Source organism: Petaurus breviceps, unplaced genomic scaffold (genome assembly GCF_028583685.1).
Source record: "Petaurus breviceps papuanus isolate PSGF00001 unplaced genomic scaffold, PetGlider_PUasm1.0 90723, whole genome shotgun sequence".
Lineage (NCBI taxonomy): Eukaryota > Metazoa > Chordata > Mammalia > Diprotodontia > Petauridae > Petaurus > Petaurus breviceps.
Genome location: NW_027187323.1, coordinates 7648318 through 7671329, shown reverse-complemented (window position 1 = coordinate 7671329; position 23012 = coordinate 7648318). Strand labels below are relative to the sequence as shown.

Genomic DNA, 23012 nt, shown 5'->3' with positions numbered 1-23012 from the left:
CTCTCTCTCTCTCTCTCTCTCTCTGTCTCTCTCTCTCTGTCTCTCTCTCTCCTGCTGCTGCTGCTTATTTCCAATTAATTGTATGGAGTTTGTCTGTACTTGGTTTGTTTGCATGTCATGTCCCCTGTTACACTCTGAGCTGCTCAAGAGCAGACACTGTCTTTTGCTTTCCTTTGTATCTCCAACATTTAGCACAATGCCTGGCACACAATTAATGATGGTTGTTAAATATTTACCAGCACACTCCTGGTGCTTACCTAATTGGTGATGTAATAGAATATTCCACATGAGCTTCTTTGGGAGAAGAGTCCTGGCTTTTTTTTTCTTCTCTATTTGCTCTATTGTTTTATTAATATCTTGTTTTTATCTGAAGTATCAGATTGGTGGATGGAACCTTATGACCTGTGCTTTTGAATATTAATGACCCATAGAGAGTCTTGAGCCTGGGATAACTTTTCTGGGGACCCATGTATAAATGGGGGTTCCCCAGGTATTAGAAAAATGTACAAATTTTAGTAAGGGTGATAGAGGCACGACAATAACCAGAAAAGAAACATTGTGGCTACCTTTATTCAAATAAGTATAAAATGGTTAATAAAGAATGACAAAATCTCAGAATTATAAGAGAATAATGAATATTCTACCTGATCAAAAAACCTTTCATTTCTCTTTCCTATAGTTGTAATTTTAAACTTCCTACCTGAAGAGTTTCCTATTTCATATGATACATCATTACAAAGTTTATCACATTGATTTTAATAGGTTTTATGCAAAAATCAGTTGCCTTATCCTATAGAAAAAAAAATATCAATGGGAAACCCAACGCAAGTGGGGCAAAAAAAGACATAAATACTATTAATAATATCCAGCTTATTTCCTATCTCATTCCATGACCTTAGGCCAAATATTTGTCTGTCTGCTTCAGTTTTCCCATTTACTTTAATCTTGCTTATGCTTTTATACTAAAGAGCATTTACTGATAAGCATATAAGATTATTTATCATATGTTTTTAGTGTTTCATATTTCCATTAACAGTATTTTGCAAGTAAAAAGGTGGATGACTTAGAAATGTTCTGGGAAAGAAAGGAGCCGTTAATAGAAACATTATAGAAGTAGGAGTGCAACAGAGAGGTCAATGATTGCTTGAAAAAAAATAAAGTTGTCTAGCCTGAAGACTTTAAAATGCACAAAAAGAAAAACAAACAAACAACCTCCCCTTCCCCAATCATAGTGTCTAAAGTCTTTTCAGGCACCCTTATGGAAGTAGGATTATACTTGGAGCCAACCAGGAGTAATGAGTAGAAAGTACTGGGAGATAGATTTAGGTTCAATATAAGGAAAATCTTCTTAGCAATTAATCTAGCTCTAAAAGGAGTGGGTTTCCTTTTCTGGAGATCCTCAAGCTGAAGTTTGAAGATCATTTGTCAAAAATGTCATAGAGAGGAATTTGTTGAGGAATGGGTCAGATTAATTGACTTTTCAAGTCCCTTCTAACTCTGAGATTCAGCAAATGGTGAATAACTTTAAATGTGCATTATAAATGTACTAAAGTGTTAATAATACTCAAGTGGTTATTATAATTATAGATTTTTTTTGGCCCACAGAGAACAACTAATCAATTTGCTTCATCTTCCAGGTCAGGAACCTGAGTCCCAGAAAGATTAAATGATTTGTCAAAGGTTGCACAGTAGTAGAGTTGGGGATGGGACCCAAGTCCTCAATACAATGATTCTTCATGATTTTATATATTGACCATTACTGAAATACTCATGGCTCAGATTCTGGTGTCAACCCACATATGGAGTCCCCACATCTGAGAAAAAAAGGGTTAAAGTTTATTCCTTTATCTGGAATGTAAAGAACCTTATTTTTCAAATCTCTTGCTCTAAGGATAAACTAGAATAATCAAAGTTTTGTTCAAAAAGGTGTATTCTAGATTGTGACAATCTAACTAGCCTTTTCACTCCCAAGTGATTCATTTAAAATTTCTGGAGATAAAGTTTTAGGTCATGCTTTCTGGACTTGTTTTAAGCTGGCTAGAGAAAATAAATCCTATTGCCAATTTAGCCTCTGCCTTGTAAAATGGTGTACTGTTAGCAGTGGCATCCTGTTACCTAAAAGGCAAGCTGAACTACTCAGTGTCTGAGATCATCTATCTACCCTATCACTTGTCAAACTACTTGGGTACGGATTTGTGAGCCCTGCAAAGGGAAAGAGTTAAGCCCATTCTCCTAGCTGGCAGAAACTTTGTAGTTTAAAATTACATACTGACTCTGGTGTAGAGACACAAGAAATTATAGAGCAGACACTGTCCAGGACAACGTATAATTTAAAATGTACTAAAGAATGTATACCGCATGGCAAAGTAAGTGAAGTGCTTCTTCTAATATAAGTGTTTTGCATAGAAAGGCAGTAATTATCCACTCCTAGGGAAATGTTTGCATTCATTCTAAATCAATATTTACTATTCATCTCTTGTGTTCAACAAAACAGGGATTTAACATTTTTTTTATTTTAATGAGGCACTAAGACTACAATAATTCTACAATGTAATTGTCTCAATATGAAATATTGCTAAATTGTGTTGCTATTTCTAGAAGGAGCAGTGAGGAATGGCGGTGTATCCCTATTTGTGAAATGTTACTTCGGGAGCCCTCAATTCAAACCCAGCCAAGCAGGGCAACTTTTCCCGATTTCAAAGATGACTTAAGCTGTTTCCTTGGTAAGGCCCTTAACTGGAATCATTCAGATGAGTCTTGGTTTAGGTGAATATTTCCCTACTCTTCAAACACAGGCCTCCTGATGATGGTTCTGTTTCAACTGTTTTTTTTTTTTTTAACAGATCTCTCTGCCTTTTAAAAGATCTCTGCCTTGTAACTATTCTCTCCCACCTTGGGGGGGCAAAATAATTCCTCCCTTTGCTCAACACCTTATCCCCTACCTCTAATTCCCTCTGGCTGCTTAGTGATAGACACAAGCAAAAATGCTAGAGAAAAGCATAGAACCCGAGGGTGTAAGATTGCTATACCCTGAGACTGAACTGAAGGTCTTTTAGGTATTTTAATTATACTTTCTATGATCAGATCATTCCATGAGTTTTCCTCAGAGTAAGAGTGTGATATTTTAATTCAGATTTCTAAAGGGAACTGCCATTATTAAAATATGTTAGGGGAAAGAAGGAGCAGTATAGTAGAAAGACAAAAGAACTGGTTGCTATTCCCTCTCTTCTCTGCCAGCAGCCTTTATGTGGCCTTCAGCAATACGTGAACCTACCTAGGCGTCCTTTTCTTCATCTGAGAAAGAGAATGTTTGAACCTGATGATATCTAGAGGTCTTCTAAGCTTACAGATCCTATGACTTTATAGCATGAAGATTTGCATCCTGTGAACACATGTCCCTCACACCTGAGCTCCAGTTTTCAGCATCATTCAGCCGATGGTGGGTTGGAATCAGTTCTCACTGATTCACAGAAACTGAAATCAGTAAACACTACCAATCAGGGCTTGATTTATTATTTTGTTGATTGTCTAAACTTAAGAAAGTGATAGAGAAAATATTAATAATGCAGATTTAACTTGAAAGTATGTCACATGTATGTTTTTTTCCTTCCAGAGAACAGGTTGTTAAACATCTGCCAGCACAACCATGACTTAAAGATAGATCAGTGTAGAATGACAAAATTTCCAGTTAGATACTACCTTATAGGTCAGCTAGGTTGCACAGTGGATGGAGTATCAGGCCTGGAATCAGGAAGATCTGAGTTCAAATCGAGCCTCAGACACGTAGTAGCTGTGTGACCCTGGGCAAATCACTTAACCCTGTTTGCTTCAGTTTACTCATCTATAAAATGAGCTACAGAAGGAAATGTCACACTACCCCAATATCTTTGCCAAGAAAACCCCACAGGGGGTCACAAAGAGTCAAACAGTACTGAAACAACTCAATAGCAACAATACCACCTTATAGATAGCCTAGTGCAAATTTCTCATTTTAAAGATGAGAAAACTGAGGAGTCAGGTGACTTACCTAAGGTGATATATATTTAATCATTATTTGATTAAGTAAGGCAAAGTATTTCCATACCAGCTGTCCTAGAATAAGATCTCTTCTGCATATGGCAAACTATTTTATAAGATTCCTTGAAAGATATAGCAACAGAGATAATCTTGTTCAACAATTCTGTGATCATTACTATCCAGGGAGGCCTAAAAAAGATACTTTTGCTAAAATGTTTTCCACTGTCATGGAAGAGATATACCCCAGGGTGCCTATAGATGATGAGATTTTTCAAGTTCTCCTGTTTATGGATGACATTGTACTATTTTCATCAAGCCCTCAAATAACTCAGAGTCTGCTAACTGAAATCCATAATTATGCTAAACAGTGTGTATATACACATACACAATCATACACAATAACACATATACATATGTATGTGTATGTACACACGTACATGAACATATGGTCATTTTTTCAAATTATATTATCATGTGGTACCCTATGAAATATTTTATAGATATATTATACATATACATATATACATATGCACATACACATGTATACCTTCTCTTTTAAACAAATGCTTGTTTTTTAAATGCTAATATTCTTCCAATGTCAGATGGTGTAGAGCCACAAAGTACTATAATCTAAGAAGATCTGAAATTGCCAAAAGGCAATGGAGTGTTTCATAGGTGGGCATAACAGTATAAGCTTAGTATAAATGGTATACTATAACAGCATAAGTATATTATGAAGAAGTAGTGTAAAGGACATCAGCAAAGAAACATTTGATTTTGAAAAAGATGATGGACTGGGCATGTGGCAAAAGCAAAGCATAGTCAGTAGATACCCTGTGTTCTCCTTGGATGTGCTTGTAAAGTCAAAAGAATTCAGGTAAACTTATTATAAGATGTAGGCAAGAGCAAGACCTGGACAGGATAAGTAGACTAGGAAGGGACATAATCTACATCACTAGATGAAATACCCATATTGATAAGATCACAGGTCAATTGATATCTTGAAAGAAGCCCAGACCTAGGATTCGGAGCTGAGATTGTAGGTCCTCTACTTGAAACCTAGTGTTTTTTTTCCACCCTACCCATCAAAAGAACTCATTATTATATAAAACTTCATGCAAAACACTGCAAGTTTTCTAAGGAGCTATTTTTTTTCTGCTGTCCCTTCCTGTGTTGGTGGTGGTGTTGTCTTTTTACTCAACTGCATTTCTATTTATTTGTTATTCTGTGTAGGGAGGATGGGCTCTCACAAAATAGCACCATTCCCATCAAGTTTACAATGCTGATTATGATCGTAGTAATTATTAGCAAAGTTAAATCAACATTCTATTCTAGGTTCCACAGACTCACTGGTGCCCTATATTGTTTAGAAGTATGAATAAGAGCAGGGAGGATGGAAAGTAAATCTTTTCTCATCTTAATCTCAACCTTTCATTAGTATAAGCTCTCTGACTTTGAAAATTTCATATTAACAGCAAGGAGGAAGAAATCCATGTAGGAATTCCCTCTTTGAGCCTTGCTGCCATTCATAATTCATGCCATTGGCAGAGCTCTTTGAGTGAATTACTATCATGCATTCACTCAGGGGACATATAATATCATTTATATGTTGTGATTGCTACTCCATTTTATTTATTTTATTTTTGACAAGAAACATGGGTGTTGCTTTTAGTTCTGAAAGAAAATGGGGTGTAGAAAGAGTAAGTCTCTCTCTGACAGAATGACCTCTTTCTGGAGGAAATGCTATTGTAAACTGTACCATTACAAATGGTGTGTTAGTTCTCAAGATATTACAGTCTCCATGTATGGAGTAACAAAGTGTTCCCTCAGCATTCAAAAGGGAGAACCAGTGGGAATGGAGGAGGTTAAGGACAAGTTCCTAAAGTCTGTAAAATCAATGGGACACTAAAAAGGGAACTGAAGTGTACCAGAAGGGACCTCTTGAGGGTCATTAAAAAAAAAAAAACAGAAACTGATTATGAACAGAGCTTTTACCCAAGAAACTGGAGGGGGCCAGCAAACTGATTCTACTGCACTCCAGTTAAATGTCTAATAGTAGAGATATTTTCTGTACAGCCCATAAAGGATAATGAGGAAGGCTTTGATAGCTTTAAAGAAAGTTGCTCTGTAGCTGCTCACAAAAAACATGATCTGAGGGCAAGTGGTGATTTTACTCAGACACCAAAATGAAAGGGGAAGATGCTGTCCTCTGAGAATGTCACCTAGGTGACATAGTTAATCTGTTAATTGAATAAGGGAGCTGCTCTGGTGTTCCAAGTTTGTACTTGAACAGAGGCATGTCCATGTATAGACTGTAATCTTCCTTCTTAGGTTAAGACCTTCTGGAGACACAAAAATAGAGGATTATTTTTGTTTATTATAATTTCACATTAAAATTCCATCATACAACAAGCAAATTATGTACTGAGAGGCATGTCTTATTCACACTTAATATATTTTTGGTTAAAGAAACAGCCCTAACATTCTTTAGCCTTGATTATATCTTTGTCCTATGAGAATCAAATCCTGTGCAACCCCCACCTTTCACACACATAAACACAGACACACAAATAATCAGATTTTTAAGGAGAAAACTGTTTGAAATCTAAAGAACATACACTTTGAAGTATTTATATTAAGTTTAGTAATGGGGAAAACAAGCTTCTTTTACTGTCGTTTTTTATGGTGCCTCTGTTACTCTTAGCAAAAGTGGATTAAAAAAAGAAACTTTAAAACCATCTCCCAGGACACTGTAAGGACGCTAGCATTGACCTTGAATTCACTCCTTCAGAATATGAGACACTTCCATTTAATAGGTTAGCAGTCGAAACCTTGTCTTAGCAGTCATTTGCTTCAAGCGCCACTTCCATTGATATATCAGTCTACCAGGGTTGAAGTGGGGTTTGTTTCCAGACATTGGAGGAGAATACATCAGTCAATTAACAAATGTTTACTGTGTGCCTACTAACGTCAGGGTCAAGGTGCAGCAGATTACCCATGTTGCTATTTATACTGAGCCAAAATGGGTCATCAGCAAACAGAGCAGAGCAGAAGCTCAAAGGGAACTGAACTGAGACTGACTAACAAGGGAATTACAGTTCTAGCCAGGATCAAACCACGTTTACCTTTCATTCTAGAAGGGGAGGAAGCGGCCACCTGCTCCCGTCTGACCTGCCCTTCTCTGCATTCTCCTCCTATTAGAATGTAAGATCCCTGAGAGTAAGGAATCTATTTACTTTTGCATCCACATTAGCAGCGTTTTACACCCTGCTTAGCACATGATGACTAAGGGGGACTTCTACATGATCAGACTGGAATGGTAGACTGGAGGCAAATTATAAAGGGTTTTATGAGTTCTAGAGGCAAGAGGGAGCCATTAGAGCTTGTCAGGCAGGATGACAAACCTCATCATCATGTCAGTGCTTTAGGTACACTGATTTGGCAATCGTGTGGAGGATGGGTCAAGAGGGGAGAGACTAAAGGAATACAGACCTCATGAAACTACTGCAATAGTCTAGGAAAAGGAGCTGAGGCCTCCAACATGGCTGCTGGTTTTTGGGTAGAGATAAGGAGAAGACTGTGAGAAATATTGTAGAGGTGGATCAATTGTTGTTGTTGTTCAGTCTTTTAAGTCATGCCCCAATGTTTCCTGACCCCTCCTGGGGTTTTCTTGGCAAAAACACTTGAGTGGTTTGCCATGTCCTTCTTCAGATCATTTTATAGATTCGGAAACTAAGACAAATGGGGTAAGTGACTTGCCCAGGATCATACAACTAGTAAGAATCTGGGGCCATCTTTGAAATCAGATTGATGAGTCTTCCTGACTCTAGGCCCTGAACTCTATCCACTGTGTGGTAGAGCAATAAGACTTGTCAGCTGACTGGGCATTGTTGAGTGCAGGAGAGTGAGGAGTCAGAAAGGAGTCTGAGTCTGAGGTTGTGAACCTGTGTGACGGGAAGGATTGCAGGGCTTTCTCCAGGTAGAGAAGTGAGTGAGAAGGAGATGCTTTAGGAGCAACTGAGTCAGTCCTGTTTAGAGCATGCTTGGTTTTAGATTCAGTTGGAAATGCCCAGGAGGACATTCTATAGGCAGTTGTTGATGCTGGAATTCAGGAACTACACTGGACCTAGATGGAAAGTAGTCGTCTGCAAGGGGGTGGGTGGGATAATCACAATTTCCACATATAGAGATCTTTTACACTAATGCTGGAAAACATTTTTCTCCCTGAGGGACACCAAAATATTGCAGACCTATTCAAATTACCTCTCCAAATCTACTATATGCTGTCCTATTTATCTAATTGCAAATGCCTTTTGTAAAAATTTTTATGAATGCTTTTTTATTTTAAGCTGCAGTTGTTTACACTCTTCTCCACTACCGGATACCATAGAATCCTCCTTTATCATAAGGACAAAAGTATAATAAACCTCCTGTGAAAGTTAGACTAAGAGCTGGAAGGCCCTTAGACATCAAGTCCAACCCCTTCATTGTACAGATGAAATAATTGGGGGCCAGACAAGAAATGGCTTGCCTGAGGGTGGGGGTGGGTCACACAACAAGGAAGTACCTAAGACAAAATTTAAATTCTAGTCCTCCAGGCTCCAAGCCTTATGCCAAACTGCCCCTCCAAAATAGCCAACATAGCATCCGTATAGTACTCTACCTTTCTACAGACTAGAGGGAAGTGTGTATCATTTTCTGTCCCCTGGAAGCAAGATTATTTGCTACACAAATTAATACTTACTTATATAGATATGTAATTCAAAACACTAACGCCATCCTATTTAATGTGTGTGTGTCTTTTCTCCCTACTTAGATTATATAAAGTTCATGTGGACAGTAGCCATGTCCTATGGATATTTTCTAACCCATAGTACTTAGATCAGTGTAGGCCATATCACAAATGCACAATGGATTCATATTGACTACTTGATTTAAAGGACAATTTCCTTCCTACCTCTTTTATATTTATTATCCACTGACCCAAATAAAAGAGAATGGAAGTTTTAAAATTTGCATTTGTTCTTATCTCTATGTCTCCTTCTACCTCTGCTTTGTACACACCAATGATTTATGAGTTTATGTGTTTATAAGAGAGGAGGTGTCAATCCACAGTAAAGGTAGAACAAAGTTTTAGATCAAAAATGCCTAAAACAATCTTAGTCCAGTAAGCATTTTACTGCCTTGTATCTAAAAATGGCACTGCCCAATTTGAGCTATTTTTAAAACCTGTGTATCCATGTAACTTGCATACCAAGCTGAAAATTGGTGAGCAATAAAACCTTGAAAAACAGGGTTTATAATGGAAACAGTAATTGACCCTTAACTACAGCATCAAAAATACAATGCTATATAATACAAAGCCCAGGGCTTGGGATCTCATCTCTTCTCTAACCTCAGACTGGCATACTAACCTAACACCACAAAGCCACCTAATAGTTATACTCTGAGACATTTTCTTCTACATGGCAAGTAAAGCAGACAGGGGACAGGGCAATCCTGTGTGACTGAGCTTTCAGTGGCTGGTACTCCAAATTTGTTGAAATTAATCAATTCACAACAACATCTGATGCTCTTCTCTTATGATCATTGCTGGCATTTACAAGTTGGGGGCTGTCTCTGTCTTGGGTTACTGAAATTGTGTCTCGCTGTATCATGGCCCTTTCCCTTGGCATGTAACAGGCTGCCACGGGATGCTTTTAGGGAAGAGTGACTATAAGAAACGGTCTTGGAACAACCCCAAATCACTCACTACATGCTTTGTTTTTTTTTTAATTTTTTTCCCAGATTTTTTCCAACTGATTTCCTGTCCAATGACTCACTTTTAACCTACAACTTTTAATTTTATCACTGAGAGAACTGGGAAATTCAAAGAAACCAGTGAAGATACCAGAAGAATTAGATTTGAAGAGATGTCTGGATACAGATTTCATAATTCTCCAAGCAATGTTTATTCTTATGAAAAAGCCCAAGATTTTTATTCACTGAGATTAGTAAAGAGTACATTAGGCTTGAAATTTCTTTCATTTTAACTTTGCTAATTCAATCTAGTTTAATTCAGTTCAATTAAATTTATCAAATATTTATTAAGCATCCAAAGCATGCTGGACATTTTATCAGGCACTAGGGATGCAAAGACAAAAATGAAATTTCCTGCCCTCAAGGAGCTTACAAAATAGGAAACTAGTAAAGGTCTATCTCTTATTTCAACACATTTCCAAATAATTTCTAAGATAGGGGGTGGCATAATTTTAAAAATAGTTTATTTTCTACTTTTGTTTCCTGGGTTGCCATAGCCAAATCATGTATTCACAAGGGGCCAGCCTGGCAGTCATGAGCCCCTCCAAACTTTGCTAAGTTGGATGACAAAAATATTAATCTATTGTCAGATTCATGCTTAAAACCTTTTGCCCTTGAAAGAACCTGAACAAACCAAAGGAAGCTAGGTGGCACAATGGAGAAAGTACAGTCCTAGAGTCAGGAAAACCTGAGTTCAAAGCTAGCCTCAGACACTTACTCATTGTGTCACACTCAGCAACTTGACCACTGTCTACCCCAGTTTCCTCAACTGTTAAATGGGGATAATAATAGCATGAACCTCACAGGGTTGTTGTAAGGATCAAATGGTATGTAGTATGTGACACATAGTAGATACTTAATGAATCCTTCCTTCCATTTTTCATTGGCATAACCTTCTGGAACCTAGGACTCTGTCCATGCAACAATGAAGAATTGCAAGAGGTGATCAGACATGAATGGGTTGTGAGCTGCATCTTAGGAAGTATTGTAGGTGTGGTATCGTAATCCTCTCTCCATGCAAGTTGGGTTAATTTTTCCTTAAAAGGTATTGAGACCATTCTTGCAACTTGTTTAGCAGGAACTAAAGAGTGAGACTGTGGACACCTAAGCACAACACAGCCCTGAGGAGCTCTAGAATATTTGATACTCAGCTCATTTAACAGCCAAATCAATTAAATAAAAGATAGATATGAGTAGCTGAGCATTGGAGCATTTTCCACTGACAGGCACCAGTCACAAATAAATAGATTAGTGAATGGCTAGTGGCTTTTTAAGAGGTGGCTAGAGGGACGAATGTGGACTTATTTTATTTTTTGCCTTTTTGTCAAAGGCTCAAATGTTTTCCTTGAGGGGTTTCAATCATTTCCATATAAGCTTAGAAAGTTTATAAATAGAGATATACTTATTTCTATTTTTATATATGTTTTATACACATTTTTGAGCACTCTTGTTCCATAATTGAATTCCTTAATTTTTAAAAGATCAAAATCTATGGTCTAGCCACTTTTGCCTTAATGTTCCTTATCCCTGTGCACACGCGCGCACACGCATACACACATACACAAACACAATAAGTGATATATTTCTCTGATTTTTAATGTGCCCCAAATTTTCTCTATATTTGTATATGTTCAAATTCCTCCAATAATAATAATAACTAAAAGAAATAATAATGATAATACCTAGGATTTGCATAGCATTTTAAGATTTGTAGAGTGTTTTACAAATGTTAACTTATTTAATTCTTGCAAAACCCTGAGAGGTAGATGCCATTATTATCTCCATTTTACAGATGAGGAAATGGAGGCAGCTAATAAGTGTCTGAGGCAGGATTTGAACTCAGGTCTTCCTAACAACCAAACACAGTATTCTATCTACTGTGTTATATAGTTGCCAAGATTAATGGAATTTCCATACATATTTCCAAAAGCACACAACTAATCCAAAAGGTGACTATTTTGGCAAGTGATTATTACTGAATCAAGGAGTTTAACAAGCTCCTGACATTGCAAAAACAAATGATATTATGCAAAATCTTGGCCCAAAATAAATTATCCTTTTCAGCTAAGATAAAAATGAAACTTTTGAAGACTTCTTTAGAAAAAAAAACTGTTAGAAATCAGAATGGTTTTTTTTTTTTGAAAACTCACAAAGCATCAATTTTGATAGTCTGTGTAGGATTATTGACAAGGGGGAATTTAGTTGTGTGTTCACCACTTTTGAGACTCTCCCTACAGAAACTAATTAGTCCCCTCACTTATTTAAAAAATGCTGGGATTTTCTTTAATGACTAATGGGATCTCTCACATTAGTAGCAGAAATCAGCCCATGGGTTTGTTGAAAGGAGTATAGACCAAGAACTGTCCTGAAAGGAAGTGTGAGAAAATAAATCCAAATGAGTCAGATCAACATGTATGAAGAAAAGTCAGGAGCTTTTGCATGGAAATAAGAGTGAATCTGTGACTGAGAGTAAAATAATGAGGGTCTCTCCTGGAACCTGGGTTTGCTGGGTTGTCAGGATAACAGAAGGAGAGGCTAGAGTTATCAGGTTATGTAGTGTAAGGCAAATTGTGTATGTGTTAGGGAGTAGGACTTTGCTCTAACTCTTGGTGGTCATTCATTCAGTGATAATAGAAGTAGAAGATCTTGATGAAAATCCTGGTTAGATTCTTTATGTGAATGGCAAGCTTCTGATTTCCTTCCTTTACAAGGGGAGATGACCACAGAGGAACCTGGAGCATTAAGTCTGAGGGAAAGGAGTGATTATGAAGTCCTTTACAATAACACTGGAAATTAGACAAATCCTACTATTTCTTTAAAAATGCCTTACAGTTAGGTCAATGTCCCTGCACCATAGAGTAAAGACCCTAAATTTTATTAGAGGTAGATGCTTAACTGGAAAAGCTTGTCATCAGATGAGGAATCCCTTGGTAGATTCTGAGAAAATCAGGAGTATGCCATGGTGCTGGGCATCTACTATGACTACTTTTCCCCACTTCAATATGACAGGTTGATATTAAACCAAACACTTGCCACAGAAAGAATGCTTCAAAATTAAGTGAAATAGAAAACTTCTCAGTCATATTTTTATGTAATACCTGTTTGAATGTACTTCTGCTCATGTCCCCTGGTCTGGATTGGCTGCTTAGAGTAGGACAGCTGACTAATGTTTAGAGAGTGTTTAAGCTGCATTTCCCCTTGCAGTCTTCATCACAGCCCTATCTACCCATCTATGAGGTGGGCATTTTTTTCTTAAAGCAATTGGGGAAAAGTAACTTGCTCAAGGTTACACGGCCAGTTATTTCTGGGTGTGGGGCTAAGTATCAGAGACCGGATTCGATCCCAGGTCACCCTGACTCTGGGGTTGGTGCTCTTACTTGCTGAGGCCCCCTGGCTGTCCCTAAGCAATTGGGGTTAAGTAACTTGCTCAAGGTTACACGGCCAGGTGTTTCTGGGTGGGTGCTAAATGTCTGAGCCCGGATTCGATCCCAGGTCATCCTGACTCTGGGGCCGGTGCTCTTACTTGCTGGGCTACCTGGCCTCCCTGAGGTGGGCATTTTTCAAACAGCTATTACAATTGAAATACTTTTTTGTTTTTTTTACAGTTATGGGAGTTGGTATGACTTTCTTAGGCTAATGATTTGAGTGTAGGTTCAAAGACATGTGTCTTATCTGTGTATTTCTGGAAGAATAAGAATTCTTTACATTGAAACTTGCTTGTCTGTGATAATAGGATGAAGAAAGGTCCTGGGGAGGTCAACAATTGGCCTGAGCCATTCACATTAAAAGATAAAATAAAAATCATCATGGTTTGGGAGATAACATCCAAATATTTGTGCTAAATTATAATAAAGGTTGTAATGTGATGTAGCATTACCATTTCTAAAGCAGACTGCATGATGCACAGCTTCAAATGTAGATTTTAGCTAAGAACCACAAAATACATATTCATACTGTAGTTTGGTAACTGTTCCCTATTGTTATGGCCTCTTGTCCTGCCTTTGAAAGATCTGTTAGAGGAAAAAAAGATTACAAAGAAAGCTATACTTTCTAGACATGTATTTTAGAGTTGTGGGTAGCTAGGTCGCATGATGGATTGAGGAAGACCCATCTTCCTGAGTTCAAATCTGGTCTCAGATACTCATTAGCTATATGACCCTGGGCAAGTCACTTAACCTTATTTGCCTCAGTTCCTTATCTATAAAATGAACTGGAGAAGGAAATGGGAAATCAACCCAGTATCTTTGCCAAGTAAACTCCAAATGGGGTCACAAAGAGTCAGATAAAACTGAAATGACTGAACAGCAACAATTTTAATGGTGTGTGGGACATTATGTAGTGGCAGCTAGGTTCTACAGTGGATAGAATGCAGGACCTGGAATCAGGAAGACCTGGGGTCAAATCTGGTCTCAGACACTTCCTAGCTCTGTGACCCTGGTTAGGTCACTTACCCCTGTTTACCTTAGTTCCTCTTTTTTTTCTTTTTACTTTTTTGTGGAGGGCAATTGGGGTTAAGTGACTGGTCCAAAGTCACACTACTAGTAAGCGCGTCAAGTGTCTGAGTCTGAATTTGAACTCGGGTCCTCCTGACTCCAGGGCCAGTGTTCTATTAATTGCGCCACCTAGCCGCCCCTCTCAGTTCCTCTTTTGTAAAATAAACTGGGGAAGGAAATGGCAAACCACTCCAGTATCTTTGCCCTGCCCCCCCAAAAAAAGCATGAACAAAAGCAAACCAAAAATAAAAAGCCAAAATCCCCAAAAGGGATCAAAAAGCGTTTGATACTAAAGAACACAATTGAACAACAGCGACAATGGAACTATACACACACATATACCTATGTGTGCGTATAAATTTCCTCTCTCCTTCCTGTATTCTTTTCTTTTGATTTGTTTCCTACAACAGTATTATGAAGAATGTTGTTTGGCATAGTTCAGGAACATGCCTGCAACTGTTACCATGACCCAAAAGTCAGTGCCACTCCATGGGCTAGCAGTTTGGGGAAAAAAAAAAAAAGGAAATCTGTATTGAAGTGTAGAAGCTCGCGTTCTTTTCCTTCCTCAGGAGACATGCCTTAATCTCTGGCTCCAAGCCTTGTCAAATGTTGCAGCAAAAAACTGGCATGCTCATGACTGCTAATGGATTGAAATCTCAATCAGGTTGTTAATTTATTTTTTTCCCCCTTCCCAACTCTTCCCTTCTCTACCCCATCCCAAATTCTGCAGGAGTTAAACTACCACCAACAGAGCCTAAGCCATCAGTGAGGTTGGCCCCAGGATTCTAGTGACATGACAAAAATACATTTAAACCTAATTTAAATCATGTCGCTAAAACATGCTGAGAATTCTGGTACTTATCTAGACCAGTTATCAAGGAAGGAAAAAAAAATTAAACCAGGAACAGTTGGAGCAATTTTACCTTTTTTGCCCCTAAAGATCTAAAATGTAGGTATTTACATTTATAGCCTGGGACAGAGTCTCTAAGTCATATACATTAAATTTTTGATGTATTGAATACTAAAAGAATTGGTTTTTGCCAGGAGGTAATCATAAACCATTTAATCAAATCCAAGATTTTTCACAAAATGAATATATGGTGCTAGGAATTTCCACACTTGTTATGACGGAATCATTTTTAATATATGATTGCAAAATCAAAGATTAAAACTGAGATTAGAGATTGTGTTCCAGGTTTGTTAGGAAACACTCCCTAGTCCGTTTCCTGGTCTAACTATAGTACATATATCTCCATCTTCTCAGAGGAATTCATTATTTTATTCTACTCTTATCTAAATACCTTTTTACATGTCCTTATTGCATAATTCAGTGTTCAAAGATGTACAGTTGTAGGGGAAGACACTTGCAATTTGTATTTGAATATAAATACCAGACAGGGATAGAAAGAATGGAAAGAACTCTGGACTTGGAGTGTTGGGACCTGGCCACGAATCCTCTGGTTTTGCTGCTTTCTTTTGGGGTGCCCAGAGAGCACCTGTCTTTTACCTCTCTTTGTATCCCTAGTACTTAGCACACACAGCACCTGACACATAGGAGATACTTAATGAATTTTTATTTACTGAATGACCTTAGGTAAGTCACTTACGTTCTTTTTACTTGCCTCCTCACCTATCAAAATAAGGGTGTTGGACTAGATAACCTTTGAGATATTTTCTAACATTAAAACCATGAAGCTACCTAAATATCAGAGGAAGAACAAAGAGAAGAATATTGCCATCTCCTTGGTTCATTAAGGGAAGTTTAGGGTTTCTTATAAAGAAGTCATTGGGAATTTTTCCAGACAAACTTTGGTTCCCTCTCAAACCACATTAAAGATGATATTTGATTGTACAGATTAAAATAAAAGATCAGCAAATCAAAGAGATCAATGAAATACAGAATAAGGCAACCTCCATGGGGAACTAAATACAAACAAAAAGGACAACCATACCATCTCTGGATCCCTGCTGTCCCACCTAGAATCAATGGTCAGGGGAAATGCTGGGGGTTGAGCCCCTTGACCCAATGCTTTTAGTATTCAATGCAGCAAAAAATTAGTGTATAAGACTTAGCAACTCTTTCCCAGGCTCTATCTACCTTAGCACCTTCTTCTGCTGGAACTATGCTCTTTAGAGTCCACAGTCACCCTTGACAGTCACTAATCTGGTGCCTGCCCCAGTCGTGATGGTGCCTTCCAGGATCATGTTCATCTGTCTGGTTATCCGTCCCAGCCAGGATAGTGCTGATGGGAGTGGTGAGGCAGTAGGCAGAAGCTATTATCAGCTGGGCTTTCTCCATGATGAAGACTCAGAGCTCTATGTGACAGCTATCAGCCCTCTACTTCAACCTTGTGCCCTGCATTTCAGGCTTGGGGTGACTAGCTAAGGCAATTACAGAAGAAGAAAAGTTCAAGGAAATCATCGAGGCAGAGGAAGTGGTGTAAGGAGCCCCAATGACCATCTGCAAAGAGAGATGGAATAAATAAGCAAACACAAGAAAACACCTAATATCATGAGCAAATGCCATGGCTTAAGAGAATTGCAGGATAAAAAGTCAATCAGTCAGCAAGCATTTATTAAGTCGATAAGATACCAAGAAAGGGAAAAGAAAAGATTGGCTCTTCTCCCAAGGAGCTCACAGTCTAATGGGAGAGGGAGCATGTGAAACAATTATGAACAAACCAGATGCATAGAGGATAAATTGGAGATAATCAGTAGAGGAAAGACAATAACATTAAGGGGGATTATTTTCTCATAAGAAGAGATTTTAGCTCGGAGGCAGAGATGAGGCAGGTGTTCCAGGTGTGGAGAACAGTCCGTGAAAACACTTCGAGTCAGGAAATGGAGTTTCCACTTCCAGGAACATCAAAGTGGTCAGTGTCACTGGCTCTCAGAGTATATGAAGGGGAGTAAGGTGTGTAAGATTGGTGATGTAGGAAGGAATCGAGTTATGAAGGACTTGGAATACCAAACAGCAAATTTTATATTTCCTCCTGAAGGTGATGGGGAGCCAATGATGTTTGCTGAATAACAGAGTGACATAGTCAGATCTATACTCAAGGAAAATTAATTTGATAGTTGAGTGGAGGGTAGATTGGAGTGTAGGTGGTGGAGACTTGAGGCAGGAAGACCAAGCAGGCTGTAGCAAGAATACAGGCTTGAGGCGATTAGGGCCTGCAGCAAAGGAGGGATAGGGTCAGAGGAAAGGATGGGGCATATTTGAGAGATGTTATGAAGGTAAAATTGATAGGACTTTGCAACAAAATGGATCTGCAGTGGCAGAGTAAGAGAGTAAGAAGTCTGGAATGGCATGTAGGTAGCAACCCTGGATGATGTGAGGATGTTGTACCCTTAAAAGCAGTGAAGGTTGGATGGGGGAAGGTTTTTTTTGTGGAGGGGATACTCATGAGTTTTCAACATATTGAGTTTAAAGATGTCTAGAGGACATCAAACCTGTAACAGGCAATTGGAATGGTGAGTCTAGAGGTTAGGAGAGAGCTGAGATCTGGATAAGCACATCTAAGAATCATCTGAATAAAGGCAGATAATAACTGAATCTAGGGACCTGCTGATATCACCAAGTAGAATAGTGTAGGAGAAAAAAAGACAGTCACCTTTAACGGTTATGAGCTGGATAAAGATTCACCAAAGGAGACTGAGAATTAGTCAGACAAGTAAGAAGAAAACCAGGATAGCTTAGTGTCACAAAAACCTAGAGAGAAAAGGTTATCAAGAAGAGGAAGCTGACTGACAGCATTGCAAGCTACAGAGAGGTCAAGATGAATGAGGGGTGAAAAATGCTCACTGGATTTGGCAATTAAGATGTCCTTGGTGGAAAGCAGAACAAAGGTTAAGAGTAAATTTGCTTGCTGTTCAAAGCCCTTCATAACATTGCCCTCTCCTACCTTTCCAGTGTCCTTACACTTTACTCTGTGCCACATCCTCTTTGGCTCCAGTGACACTGGCCTCCTTGCTGTTCCATACAACAAGCTCCATCTCTCTTTTAGTCCACTTGGAATGCTCCCAGACTACTTATGTACCTGGCTTCCTGTAAGTCCTAACTAAAATCCCATTTTTATAGGAAACCTTTCCCAACCCCTCTTAATTCAGGTGCCATTCCCCTGTTAATTATTTCTCTATGTAGCCTGTTTGCATATATCTGTTGTCTCCCCCATTGAATTGTGGGATCTCTGAAGGCAGGGACTAATTTTTTGCCTCTTTTTGTATCCCCAGCCTTCAGCATAGTGCCTGACATATAATAAACATTTTAAAAATGTAGCAGAAGAAAGTATACTGATATCTCCTTGCTTACACTCCCTTACTTCCGACTCCAAAGAGATCTAGAAAATATGCCACATCAAATCCTGAAGAGGAAATCCAAGAAAAAACACAGTGAGTCATTTTCTATTTTTGTCTTCATAGAAAGAGAGACAGAAAGGTGTGTGGACAGTGGGGATAATCAGGAGCATGCCACACATAGTATTCCAGTACAGGAGATGCTATGGATTTGGGTAGGAAGGGGTCCCAGATCCAGCACAGAGGAACCTAAATTTGTGTTGAATAAAATAAAAAAGAAGAGCATAATGGAGCACAAATCAGTGATCTGTGTCTGTCCTGGGAAGAAGGGGAAGGGAAAGTATTGGGATCAAACTATCACAATTTTAAGGAACTAGTGCTAATTTTATTTTTTCCCCACCTCATTCCCCCTTCAAAGAGTGAGGTAACACCCATTCAGTGAATAGGCCTCTTTAAGAAGGGAGTCAAGGGATGAACCCTTTATTTAGAAAAAATAAATCAAGTTGGGAGGTGGCAGGAAATAAACCTCTACTTCCCATATCACTGGTTTTTCTATAAATTACTAACAATATCCAACAGGACATAAAATAATAAATTTCATTCAAAATAGTTATGAAATGCTTAAAATAACTACCAACACACCCAGGGCTTACATTGACTACAAGTGTAAAGGCCTTTTCATGTACTCACTTAGAGTGAGCTAACTCCCATTCAGTGAAAAGGCCTTATCTTAAAGGGTCTCCCCTTGCATGTTGGGTCATCTCCAGTCCTCCTGAGGAATATCAGGTCACTGGATCCAGATGGCTCTGGAAGAGAAAGTGAGGCTGGTGACCTTGCACAGCCCTCCCTCACTCAAATCCAAGTCAACTGCAAGTCATGTCATCATTTCTCTGATGCCATGGTCCTCTGTAAAAATGAAGGACAAACACAACCTTCAAAGAGAAGTATGGAGTATTATTTTGGTCTAAACTTAATTTTTGCTTGACTACTTTCCAATTTTCCCAGTAATATTTTGTCAAATGCAATTCCTTGAACTAGCAGTTAAGGCTAGGGTACATTCATTCCTAGCCTTTTTGTAATTTCCCTTGAGACCTTTTGTTCTTCTACATGAACTTTTTATTGCTTATCTAATTCTATAAATATAATATTTGATCACTTGATTAGCATGGCATTTACTCAGGAAATTAATTTAAGTAGTATTACTTTTTTATTATTTTGGCACAACCCAGTCATGAGCATTTAATATCTTCCCAATATTTAAATCTCACTTTATTTCTGTAATGAGTGCTTTAGAGTTGTAGTCAAGATAAGTCCTGGGTGTGCTGGTAGCTATTTTATGCATTTTATAACTATTTTGAATGAAATTTATTATTTTATGTCTTGTTATATTTTATTAGTAATTTATAGAAGTAGGAGGTTTATTTCCTGCCATATTACTTTATTATTTGGAATATTTTAATTGAATGTCTGGAATTATCTAAGTAAAAATATCACATTATCTGAAAATAGGGATAATTTTGCATCCTTTTGTCCTATACTTATCTCTTTTTAATTTATGAAATAATACAACCATTTCCATAATCTTTTAGAATAAAAAAAGATGATTGCATGTGAAACTGCAAATCTATTATATACAACTTGCTATTCCTTTTAAATATGTATCATGTAACTTTATTTTTCCCCTTTTTTTCTTTTCTCTCCCCCTTGCCTTAGATAAAGCTACCATTACACGCAAATATGTATATAGTTGTGTACACGCACACACACATATACATACACATTATATATTTACATATATATATGTAAAATCCTTCTATTTATCAGTTATTTCTCTGGATGCAGATGGCATCTTCCTTTATAGGTCCTTTGTAGTTAATTTGAGTATTTCTAATACTAAAAATGATATAGTCACTCAAAGTTGTTCCTTTTTTGTTTCTGTTTTTGTTCATTCTTCATTTTCTTTTTTTTTTGCAAATGCTTTATTAACTTTTGATTTACATCATTCATTTCCACCAGATTTTGAGTTACAAATTTTCTACCCGTTTTTTCCCCTACCCCAAAATAGCAGTCCCACAGGATATCCCCTCCTTCAATCTGCTCTCTCCCATAATTTTTCCCATACCCCTTTCGACTTTTCCAGTGGATCTCTGTGCCCCAGTGGCTGTATATATTATTTCCCAATTACATGTAAAATAGTATTAATAATAGTATATACATATATATGTATATTTTTGAGTATTTGATTTTCAAACTTTGAATTCCAGATTCATTCCCTTCCTCTCCTGTCTCCCACCATTACTGGGAAGATAAGCAGTTCAGTATAGGTTGGACATGTGTGGCTAATGCAAAACAATAACATAGTAGATATATTGTAAAAGACTGACTATATTTCCCTCCCTCCTATCCCACCTCCCACTTGTTCTATTCTCTACTTTGATCCTGTCCCTTTTCAAAAGTAGGTGCTCTCAACTTCCCTCCCCCACAGGCTGCCATCCCTTCCATCATGCCCCCTCTCATCCCCTTCCCCCTACTCTCCTGTAGGGTGAGATACCCTATTTAGTGTGCATTTCATTCCCTCCCCAAGCCAAATTCAGTGAGAAGAAGGTTGTCCCATTCCCTTTTGCCTTCCTATTCTTCCCCTCCATTGTAACCATTTTCTCTTGCCTCTTCTATATGAGACAGTTTACCCATTCTGTCTCTCCCCATCTCCTCTCATTATATTATTCTCTAACCTCTTAATTTCACCTTTTAAGTATCATCCCTTCCTGTTAAATTGATCCTGTGCCTTCTATATATGTATAGCTGTAAACATATATACATACATTCATATATGTATTCATATGCCCATATACCCTCATACATAGACATATATGTGTGTGTATACATATATATAAATATATATATATATGTATATATATATATATATATATATATATATATTTCTATTCCCTTCAACTACTGAGAAAAGTTTCATAAGTTACAATTATTGTTTTTCCATGTAGGAATCTTAATCATTCAACTTTGATAAATTCCTTATGATTTCTTTTCCCTGTTTACCTTCTCATGCTTCTCTTGCTTCTTGTATCTGAATGTCAAATTTTCTATTCAATTCTGGTTTTTTTCATTAAGAATGCTTGAAAGTCCTCTATTCCACTGAATGACCATATTTTCCCCTGAAACATGATACTCAGTTTTGCTGGGTAGGTGACTCTTGGTTTTAATCCCAGCTCTTTGGGCCTCCAGAATATCATATTCCAAGCCTTTCGATCCCTCAGGATAGAAGCTGCCAGATCCTGGGTTATCCTGATTGTGTTTCCACAATATTCAAATTGTTTCTTCCTGGCTGCTTGTAATATTCTCTCCTAAATCTGGGAATTCCAGAACCTGGCTATAATATTCCTGGTAGTTTTCTTTTTTGGGATCTTTTTCAGGAGGTGATCAGTGGATTCTTTCAAACTCTATTTTGCCCTCTGGTTCTAAAACATCAGGGCAGTTTTCTTTGAGAACTTCCTGGAGGATGATTTCTAGGTTCTTACATTGATCATGGCTTTCAGGTAGTCCAATAATTTTTAAATTATCTCTTCTGGATCTATTTTCCATGTCAGTGGTTTTTCCCGTGAGATATTTCACATTGCATTCTATTCTCTCATTTGTTTGGATCTGTTTAAAGCATCTTGATTTCTCATAAAGTCATTAGCTTCCATTTGTTCCAGTCTAATTCTGAAGCAATGATTCTCCTCATTGAGCTTTTGAAATTCTTTTTCCATCTGGCAAATTCAGCTTTTTAAGGCATTCTTCTCCTCATTGCCTTTTTGAGCCTCTTTTGCCATTTGAGTTAGTCTATTTTTTAAGATGTTATTTTCCTCAGTCAGGCTGTTGACTCTCATTTTGTAATTTTCTTACATTATTCTCATTTCTCTTCCCAATTTTTCCTCCACTTCTCTTATCTGCTTCTTAAGGTCCTCTATGGCCTGTCACCAGCTAGTATTTTCCTTTGAAGCTTTTGGTGCAGGAGTTCTGACTTCACTGTCTTCCTCCTGTGCCATTTTTTGCTCCTTTTTGTCCCCAAAATAGGAGTCTAATGTTGGAATTTTCTGTCTGCTTTGTTTCCTTTTCCTGGTCATGTCACCCCTCAGTCACTTGACCCCTGGGCTTTTTGCCACAGTAGACACCAGACAGGCAAGCTTTCATACCAAATGCTGGGGTTTTCTCAGCTGCCGGAGGTATTAGTTGGGTGCCCTCTCTGAGGTGTCCACATGCTCTGGCAAGCTGGACACACATCCCAGGACCTCCACTCTAGACTGGAATTCAGATCCAAGCAGGTTAAAGCAAGAGCAATTACCCCTCAGACTAGTGCTTGTTCTCCCTACACTCTACAGACCAGGAACTGAAGCTGCCACGTGGTGC

General features: G+C 38.0%; 1 long non-coding RNA gene across 4 annotated transcripts in view; it reads left to right on the top strand.

Annotated features, from left to right (window-relative positions):
* The window catches only part of LOC138145023 (uncharacterized), a 328164-nt gene that overhangs the window by 32046 nt on the left and 273106 nt on the right, over positions 1-23012 (top strand). The window contains exon 3 of one of the 4 annotated variants that reach the window (XR_011164083.1): positions 18543-18701. The exons of 2 other annotated variants lie outside the window; for them this stretch is intronic. This is a non-coding gene — a long non-coding RNA (uncharacterized lncRNA). Of the gene's footprint in view, positions 1-9804; positions 10484-18542; positions 18702-23012 lie in introns of those variants that run through there. One more of the 4 variants, XR_011164082.1, reaches the window with a different exon arrangement.